Raw genomic sequence first — 9,289 nt, 5'->3', positions numbered from 1 at the left:
AGCCAGTCAGGAGTGACCCAGTTCCTGGGTCATCAAATACTATCAGAAGCAAGAGCAATGGCTCTAAAAACTAGTTTAATATTAACAAATTCAAAATTTCCCGTCTTTCCATTTCCTTTCACTGAGTTAATCGATGCACTTTTACTTCTGTTTATTTCATTTTTTCCCCCTTTCCTAACTTTCATTCTTCTTCCTTCCTTTTGCTGAAGAAATAGCACTTGCAAAGTTATACAGGGCTAACAGGGTGTGAGAAATGCAGCTTTAGTAATCCCAGAACCCCGCGGGGTAAAGGAGGTAGCTAAGTGTGTCTGGCGAGCCACTGTTCTTTCTGCCTCGGAAGCAGCCCTGTTCAATCTCTGCACCAGCCAGGTGCCCAGCAAAAATTCAGTGACATGCAGATATATCAAGCCAATTTCCTAATTTATGTCTGTGGGATTTGCAAACTTCACTATAATGTATTCTGAAAATTTTGCCTCCTTTCAACAAGATGTATTGAATCTCAGGCCCTGGGTTGTGATTGATCCTAATGCTGGGGTAATATGTTAAGAGTGTTGCACTGACCTGACAGGCCTTTATTATGGATTTTAAAAGGCAGGTGTCTTGGGTGAAAATCCTCAAAGGTCATTCCTGGGGAAAATAATTTTAGGATTTGTAGTGGGTGTGAAATGGAGAAATGTTTCCATTCACCATGTGGGTAATGCTAAATATATGCTGTTTCAGCTTGTGCATCAAGGTGTGGTTTGTCTGTTCGCAGAACTGCCCTAACCCAAGGTCATGACCATCATTCCCAAGTAGGAGACATTGATTTTCTTAAGACTGTTCCATAGCTTTAGAGTGCCTGCAACCTAGACCAGTTTATTCCAAATAAATACCCTTGGGATCAAGAGGACCCCAGAGGAGTGTTGGTATGCCATATCATCATAGGCATCCCTTTGAAAAATTGGGAAGTCAGTGAAACCTAAACTTTGCCTGTGTTTCCACTCAAATTCCTTACTCAAGTTTCTATCTAAGGTTTCAATCCTAAGAATCTCCGCAAATGATACTGGTAATAACACAGTATGTGACTGCTAACAGAGGTTTAATCAATGTCTTGAGGATTAAAAGCCCCAAACCTCAAAGGAATAAAACTGTAATGATTGAATGAAAGCCTATTTGGCTAATGTTGGAGGAGAGAAACTAGGACACGGGCCCCGTACATCAAATTGTTGACAGGCTTACGTCCAGCCTGGCTGACCCATTTCCTCCCCTGGGGTAAAGAAAACAAAACACTGGTAGCAGATCAAGAGTTCTCAGCTGCATGCAAGGACATCATACGTATCAAATTATTTTAGGGTAGCTGTCCTGGGTCCTTTCACAGACCTGCTGAGTCACTGTAGAAGCAGTATTTCCTCCTTGGTTCCAAGAGGAAGTTAGGGTAAATGATTTTATTTTGTAGCTTGAAGGTGCTTTGTTTAGTCTCAGGCTCCTGTGGCCCAGGGAAAGCAGTGAAAGAATGGGGATGGTGGAAAGTGTAGAAGCCCTGGTGAACTTTCTCTAGCACCCAGCCTGTCTTTGTGAGAGAAAAAGGTGTCTTAACTCGAGAAGAGTTACAGAGTGATGTTGTGTACAACGCTCTTGAATCGAGGACATTCCCACTCACTACTTCAGCAGAGCTGATTCTAATTTTGCGCTTTGGATACTGTTTTGTGGAACTATTGCAAAGTGTTATTCTTTGTAACAGATGGCTTTCCAGGTATGTGGCAAAATTTCTCTATTTTATTTGGGCATCAATCAAATTTTAGGAGGGTAAAATGAAATGATTTGGAGCAAATACGCTACTTCCCCCCACTCTGTCAGGTGCAAACTTTTAAAAATAAAGTTGTTTGCTGGAAAATATACTTACGTAAACTCCAGATTACATACTCCTACTTTCAGAAGGGGAGAAGTGGCACAAAGCTAAGCAGGGATGTCATCGTTGTTAAGTCCGGAAGGGGAGGATGCCAGGACCTAGGATACCCTTATCCCAAGGGTATTTATTTGGAATAAACTGGTCTAGGTTGAAGGCACTCTAAAGCTACCAGTTGTAGGGTGTGAAGGAAACCAGCTTCTTTCTCTCTGGTATGATTTGAGAGGAGGTCAGACCCCTCCTGGACCAAGAGAATTTGTGAGTTGCAGGATGGAAGGGGCGCAAGAATCCAGTTGAGTTTTAATCAGGGATCGTGGTATGACATAAAACACATGAAAATACCTTAGAACACTGCTGGACACATTCAATCCATTTTAACTTTCCTCATTATCATTATAGTTATGTCCACACTATTTCCTTGTTTGCATGTCACCCTTTGCACTTCCCATAATATTTTATCGCTATTGACTTGTGTGCCTTTATTTTTTAAAGATTTTATTTATTTATTTGACAGACACAGCGAGAGAGGGAACACAAGCGGGGGAGTGGGAGAGGGAGAAGCAGGTTTCCTGCAGAGCAGGGAGCCCGATGTGGGGCTCGATCCCAGGACCCCGGGATCATGACCTGAGCCGAAGGCAGATGCTTAACGACTGAGCCATCCAGGCACCCCAACTTGTGTGCCTTTCTTATTTGACTGCAGATCCACGATGGTAGGGACTGAGCTTCAGTCAGCTATGTCTCAGCATTCTGTGCTTGTCTAAACTTGGATATTAGATATAAAAATGTAAAGCAAGTTTTGCAAGTGGAAAATTTCCTCAGCAGATGTTTTTCTACCTTCCAAGAAAAATAGCAGCCATGGCAAACCTCTCCAGGTTCAACTAGTAAGTAGGTTCTGTCTTCAACTGTTTCATGGATCAAAAGTCACCACACAAAGGTAAACGTGACTATGGCAGCTTCTGAAGATAGGTTCACTCCACTCCCACTCCATGCCAACCTTCTTGGGGCATGCATGTGTTTCCTGTAGTGTCATGCTCCATTTCCCGGAGCTCCCTGGAGCTCAGATGGTTATGATCTGATTCGGCCAACTATATGCACCTGGCTGAGTCCTTAAAGGCAGATGTAAACATCAGAACATAATGATGTGCAGCTTTTATGGACAGTACATTTATGGAGTGCCTTCCTCTTTGTTTTTCTTTGTAGCAGTTGTACTGGAGGTTCTGATGTCTAGTCCCTAGGGTTTTAAGTGTTAAGCAGTGGGTAGCATTGTCAGTGGGATTTCTGCTGGAACACTCTGTGGTGTGGATGGACATCTTTTTTTTTGTTACATTAATAGATTCTGGGGCACCTGGGTGGCTCAGTCGGTTAGGCATCCACCTTCGGCTCTGGACATGATCCCAGGGTCCTGGGATCAAGCCCTGCCTCGGGCTCACTGCTCAACGGGGAGCCTGCTTCTCCCTCTCCCTCTGCCTGCCGCTCTGCCTATCTGTGCTCTCTCTTTATGTCTCTGTCAAATAAAATCTTTAAGAAAAAAAAAAAAGAATAGATTCTGTTGCCTGCAACAGTACCACAGAGTAATTGGGATCGGAAGTGGTTGCACATTCTCAAAGGGGAATGTGGGATGGGCTCTCTGATTTGAGTGAGGAAAGATCCAGTTACCCTTAAGGGTGGGACATAGTATTATTCCATACCACCCAGTGCAAACTGTTACACTTGTAACTTGGGGCTGCTTGCACTGAAGGAGTGGTTTTGACAGACTGGGGGGGGGGGGGAAACACCAAAAAACCTGTGGGAGAACGCTGTAGAAAGCACAGTTGTAGGGGAAAAGACTGGCTGCTTCTAACTACATTGAAGTGCCAAACAACAGCGGACTCAGGGTCTTAAATCCTAGGCTCAGAGAACAGAGGCATTTCAGGGCCTCACCTAAAACAATGTCCTGTAGCTTCAGGGCTGACGTGTGCAAAAACAGCCACAGGATCTCTCCATGTAGGGTACGGTGCGGGATTAAAACATTAGGCTGAATTAATAGCTTTACCCGGTCTCTCTGATAAAAGGTAGGACATTGGTTGGGAAAGAAGTGGACCCTGGAAGAATGGAATTGGAACATTTAGGAGAATTTGATTAAGTCCAGATTCCCTGAACATCCTAGGGCAGCAGAATCTATCCCTCTCTCCTGTTAATAAGGCTGATTCTATGATGCCTGAGGCATAGTGATGACTTCACAAATAAGACGCCAGGTTTCCCCCTTCCTCACTCGACCAAATCTGGCATCTGGAGTTGGATCCCAGTATGCTCTTGGGGATCAGTTACAAATCAAACCTAGGTGTTGACTTAACTAACCATTTCAATATTTTACATCAAAAAATCTTGGGAAAAACCAGTGGGAATTGATCCTAAGGGTGCAAGACAAGTGAAGGAGAAACTATTTTAGATGCATTTGAATATGCAATTCTGGTGCATTTGCAAGAGATACCGGATTCATTGTGCTACATCATATGAACTCATGTAACTGGACGTGAATTTGATTATTATCTGGAATTGTTGAGTAAAACTGGACTCAGTAGTCACCTTTGCCAAATGAAGTGAAAATGACAGAAATGCCTTGGGTTTAATGTAAAGCAAGCAATCTAGAGTCTTAGGAAGACATGGGATTTGGAATGGATTTATCACATACAGCTGGCTCATTCTTCCAAAACATGTCCTGCAAGAGACTTAGATGATACTCACTTGATCTCATATTAAAAATACACTGATGAGGGAAGCACCAGAGACTTTAAAAATTACTTCACTGGCTGTTCTCTCTAGGCTTGGATAAAAGTGGGGAAAGCAACTATTTAAGTGGCTTCCGGATTTCAGTGAAAATGTTGGGTACTCAGAATATCAGAGGCAATTATTACCGTTAATTGCCAGAAGCAAGATAAACATGTTACCATTAAAGGCAGCGAAGTGTATGTGGTAACCAGAATAATTTGATCTACGTGGAATTTTGGAAATGGCTAATTGATCATGGTTTCCTAGAACTGAAATGGACATTCCATTAAAATTCTGCTTGATTTGTATGCCCGAAAATAGATACATATATATAAATAATTCAGACTTAGTGAATGGAAGCCTGACTTGAACAACACTAAGAGACACTTTCAGACCTTCAGCCAACTTATAAACCTGACCTAGCACCATTGACATGAAGAAGTTGGTCATGCTTAAGGAAGGATCTTGTATATAACTTTCCAAGTTATCTTGTTAATCTTCCTCCTAGCCTTTCCCAAACAGACCTGTGGCAAATTCAAGTTATTTATTTGCTGACCATTAGGAAATACCTAGTTTTGGGGGGAAATTATTGGACTTTGTCTTTATGAAAACATTACTCTCTGGTGACTCAGGACAGTACTCTGATCCAGAGGTCAGAACTGATTTATGAAGGCCAGGTGGTAAAGAGAATTTAGGTCTGACCTTATGTAATAGTGGGTCCAGTGGGTCCACAGACCCACTATGGTCACTGGTGCATAGATGGAAAGGGTATATCCTCAGAAACAGTCAGGATTCTTATGTTAGTCTCCTGACTTGTGGAATAGTAACTATTAAAAGCCAAGTGGGCTACGGTGAGCGCTGTGAATTGTGCAAGACTGTTGAATCACAGTTCTGTACTTCTGAAACAAATAACGCAACATATTTTAAGAAAAAAGAAAAAGAAGAAGATAACAGGAGAGGAAGAAAAGGGGAGTATGTCAGAGGGGGATAGGAACCATGAGAGATGATGGACTCTGAAAAACAAACTGAGGGTTCTAGAGGGGAGGGGGTTAGGGGGATGGGTTAGCCTGGTGATGGGTATTGAGGAGGGCACGTTCTGCATGGAGCACTGGATGTTATGAACAAACAATGAATCATGGAACACTGCACCAAAAACTAATGATGTAATATATGGTGATTAACATAACAATAAAAAATTAAAAAAAAAAAAGCCAAGTGGGAACCCTTTGAACTAAAGGAAATATATACCTAGAATAATTGCAGAGGTTAGTCCATCTTTTATGGACTTGCAAGATTCAAAGATGGTTAATTTTTGTTATGTCCTAGTTAATTCTCCTGTAAGGTGTGTAGTGTGACAGAAGAATCTTGGGAAATGACAATAGATTATTATGGTACATGTAATTAAATAACGACTCCAACTGTAAGCACTGTTCTAGATGTGTTTTTTTTTTTTCTAGGCAAACAACTTTATTAACCTTGTTTCAAACTTTATTCCCAGGCTTCTTCAGCTTAATTAGCTGCAAAGAATGAATTTTGTATAAACAAAAACTGAAAAGAGGTACAGTGTCCAAGGGGCTTGGGCTTAAAAATATTAGAGATCTAGATTTTATCAGATCCATGAACAAAATTTTAAAAAGCAGTCATAATATAAAATAGCAGCTCCCAGTAACTTCTTCAAGTTTTATCTTCTTCAGAAGTTGACTCAATTCAGTTTGCTTCATTCTTGGAAGCTTCATCAAAATTCTCCACAAAATCTGGAACTTCATCATCATCCTCCTCTCCGGTAGCAAGTGGTGCTTTTCCACCACAGATTGTTTGGGCAGAGCTTCAGGCAGGCTTCTTAAACTAGTCAGACTGTCTGCACCAAGTTGGTTTAAGATACTGGGTAGCATTTCTGTCAGCTGCTTTGTCTCAGCGTGGCCTGGAATGGTGAAAGTCTTCACTGCCAATGATGCCTGAACTTTGGGGTTGTTAAAATGGATCACTGTTCCTTGGTTTGTGAACATATTCACTTCTTCAATACCAGAGATATTGTTTACCCCTAACTTCTTTAAGGAGAACAAGTTTTTTATCATCTGCTGTAGACATTTTATGAACCACCTTCTTCTTTCGGCGAGCAGTTCCTTTCCTACCAATGCGCACTTGTGCTTGCAGTTTGGTGAGTTTCTCCTGGTTCATGATAATTTCTTTCATCTTGTTGGAGCGGAAATGGGGCCGTGAGGGGGAATAGGGTTGGTGCTCAGGGGGTCTCGGGCAGACCAGCTGAGATTAGGTGCACACACGCGGGGACGCAAGATGGCAGCTAGAGGCTAGATGTGTTTTTGATTATTAGATAATCCCAACTATTGGCTTCTGTTCTTCAGCTATTTAGCTTGAAACTTTTGGTCCCTTCCCCACAACCTAATAAACAACACCAGAAATAGTTTCTTTTCACCCGGAAGTACAGGAGTGTACCGTAACTAACTTGATCTGGGCTATGCCAATCACTCTTTGCTTTAATTTATTCCTCAGGAACATTCATCACACAATTCCTCAGGACAACATGCTAGTCTATCAAAATGACATCATGCTGATAGGACCAAAGAAGCAGGAACTAGCAGGTATCCTGAATCGTTCAATGAGATACATGTGTGCAGGCTGCCTCCATGAAGATGTTGGGGATGTATCCTTGCGCATATGAGGATATGTCTGCCAAAAGGAAATACAAGTTGCAGCACATGGTATCACCTCTCATTAAGAAAAAGGCACAATGTTTAATGGGTCTCTTTTGATTTTGGAGACAACATAAAGCATATTATTCCCAACTTATTTGCCTATCGTGCTTATAGCCTTGAGCAAGAGAAGGGTTTACAGGCGGTCCAACTAGTAATACAAGCAACAGTGCTTTTTGGGTCTCATGAGCCAGAGAATTCAGTGGTGCCAAAACACCTGAAACAGAACAAGGTGCTCTACAGACCTGTCATAAACTCGGTAGGATAAATACCTAGTAGTGCAATTGCTGGATCATAGGGTAGTTCTATTTTTAACTTTTTGAGGAAACTTCATACTGTTTTCCAGAATGGCTGCACCAGTTTGGATTCCCACCAATAGTGCAGGAGGGTTCCCCTTTCCTCACATTCTTGCCAACACCCATTGTTTCTTATGTTGTTGATTTTAGACATTCTGACAGGTGTGAGGTGATATCTCATTGTAGTTTTCATTTGAATTTCCCTGATTATCAGTGATATTTAGCACCTTTTCATGTGTCGGCCATTTAGATGTGTTCTTTAGAAAAATGTCTATTCATTTTTTTTTAATTTTTTTATTATTATGTTAATCACCATATATTACATCATTAGTTTTTGGTGCAGTGTTCCATGATTCATTGTTTGTTCATAACACCAAGTGCTCCATGCAGAACGTGCCCTCCTCAATACCCATCACCAGGCTAACCCATCCCCCTACCCCCCTCCCCTCTAGAACTCTCAGTTTGTTTTTCAGAGTCCATCATCTCTCATGGTTCGTCTCCCCCTCTGACATACTCCCCTTTTCTTCCTCTCCTGTTATCTTCTTCTTTTTCTTTTTTCTTAAAATATGTTGCGTTATTTGTTTCAGAAGTACAGATCTGTGATTCAACAGTCTTGCACAATTCACAGCGCTCACCGTAGCACATACCCTCCCCAATGTCTATCACCCAGCCACCCCATCCCTCCCACCCCCAACCACTCCAGTAACACTCAGTTTCTTTCCTGAGATTAAGAATTCCTCATATGAGTGAGGTCATGTGATACAGGTCTTTCTCTGATTGACTTATTTCACTCAGCATAACACCCTCCAGTTCCATCCACGTCGTTGCAAATGGCAAGATCTCATTCCTTTTGATGGCTGCATAATATTCCATTGTGTATATATATTGTTTTTTTAAAGATTTATATCTTCTACCCATTTTTTAATTGGATTATTCATCTTTTGGGTGTTGAGTTTTATAAGTTCTTTATGTATTTTGGATACTAACTAGGTATTTGCCCAATGAATAAAAAAATACTAATTCAGAAGGATACATGCACCCCAGTGTTTATAGCAGCGTTATCTACAATAGTCGACCTATGGAAACAGCCCAAGTCTCCACTGACCAATGAATGGATAAAGAAGATGGTATATATGTATATATACAATGGAGTATTAGTCTAAAAAGGAATAAGATCTTGCCATTTTGAATGACACAGATGGAGCTAGAGAGTACTATGCTTAGTGAAATAAGTTAAAGATAAATACCATATGATTTCACTCATATCTGGAATTTAAGAAACAAAACGAGCATGAGGGTGGGGGAAGAGAGGCAAACCAAGAAACAGACTCAACTATAGAGAGCAAACTGATGGTTACCAGAGGGAGGGGGTGCGGGGGTTGGGTTAAATAGGTGATGGGGATTAAGGAGTACACTTGTTGTGATGAGCACCAAGTGTTGTATGGAATTGTTGAATCACTAAATTGTATGCCTGAAAGTAGTGTTACACTGTGTTAACTAAGTGGAATTAAAAAAGGAAAAAAAAGAAACTGAGGTCTCTTAGACTTTTGAAGCAAAGCTAAGGCCTCCTCTTCAGAAACGAATAATTGCCTTTTGAGAAATAGTTTTTAGCTTGCCAGTGCATTCTAACAGAGAAGGAATTAAAGAAC

General features: G+C 41.3%; 1 pseudogene; it reads right to left on the bottom strand.

Moving 5' to 3' along the window:
* Window positions 1-6,340: 6,340 nt before the first annotated feature.
* On the bottom strand, window positions 6,341-6,826 carry LOC148162262 (transcription factor BTF3 pseudogene; annotated as a pseudogene).
* Between the last annotated feature and the right edge of the window lie 2,463 nt (window positions 6,827-9,289).

This window comes from Eumetopias jubatus, unplaced genomic scaffold (genome assembly GCF_037043125.1).
Source record: "Eumetopias jubatus isolate StellerSeaLion01/CBP00866 unplaced genomic scaffold, mEumJub1_p1.0 scaffold_16, whole genome shotgun sequence".
Lineage (NCBI taxonomy): Eukaryota > Metazoa > Chordata > Mammalia > Carnivora > Otariidae > Eumetopias > Eumetopias jubatus.
The sequence above is the reverse complement of the archived record's forward strand: the minus strand, read 5'-3'. Positions and strand labels throughout refer to the sequence as shown.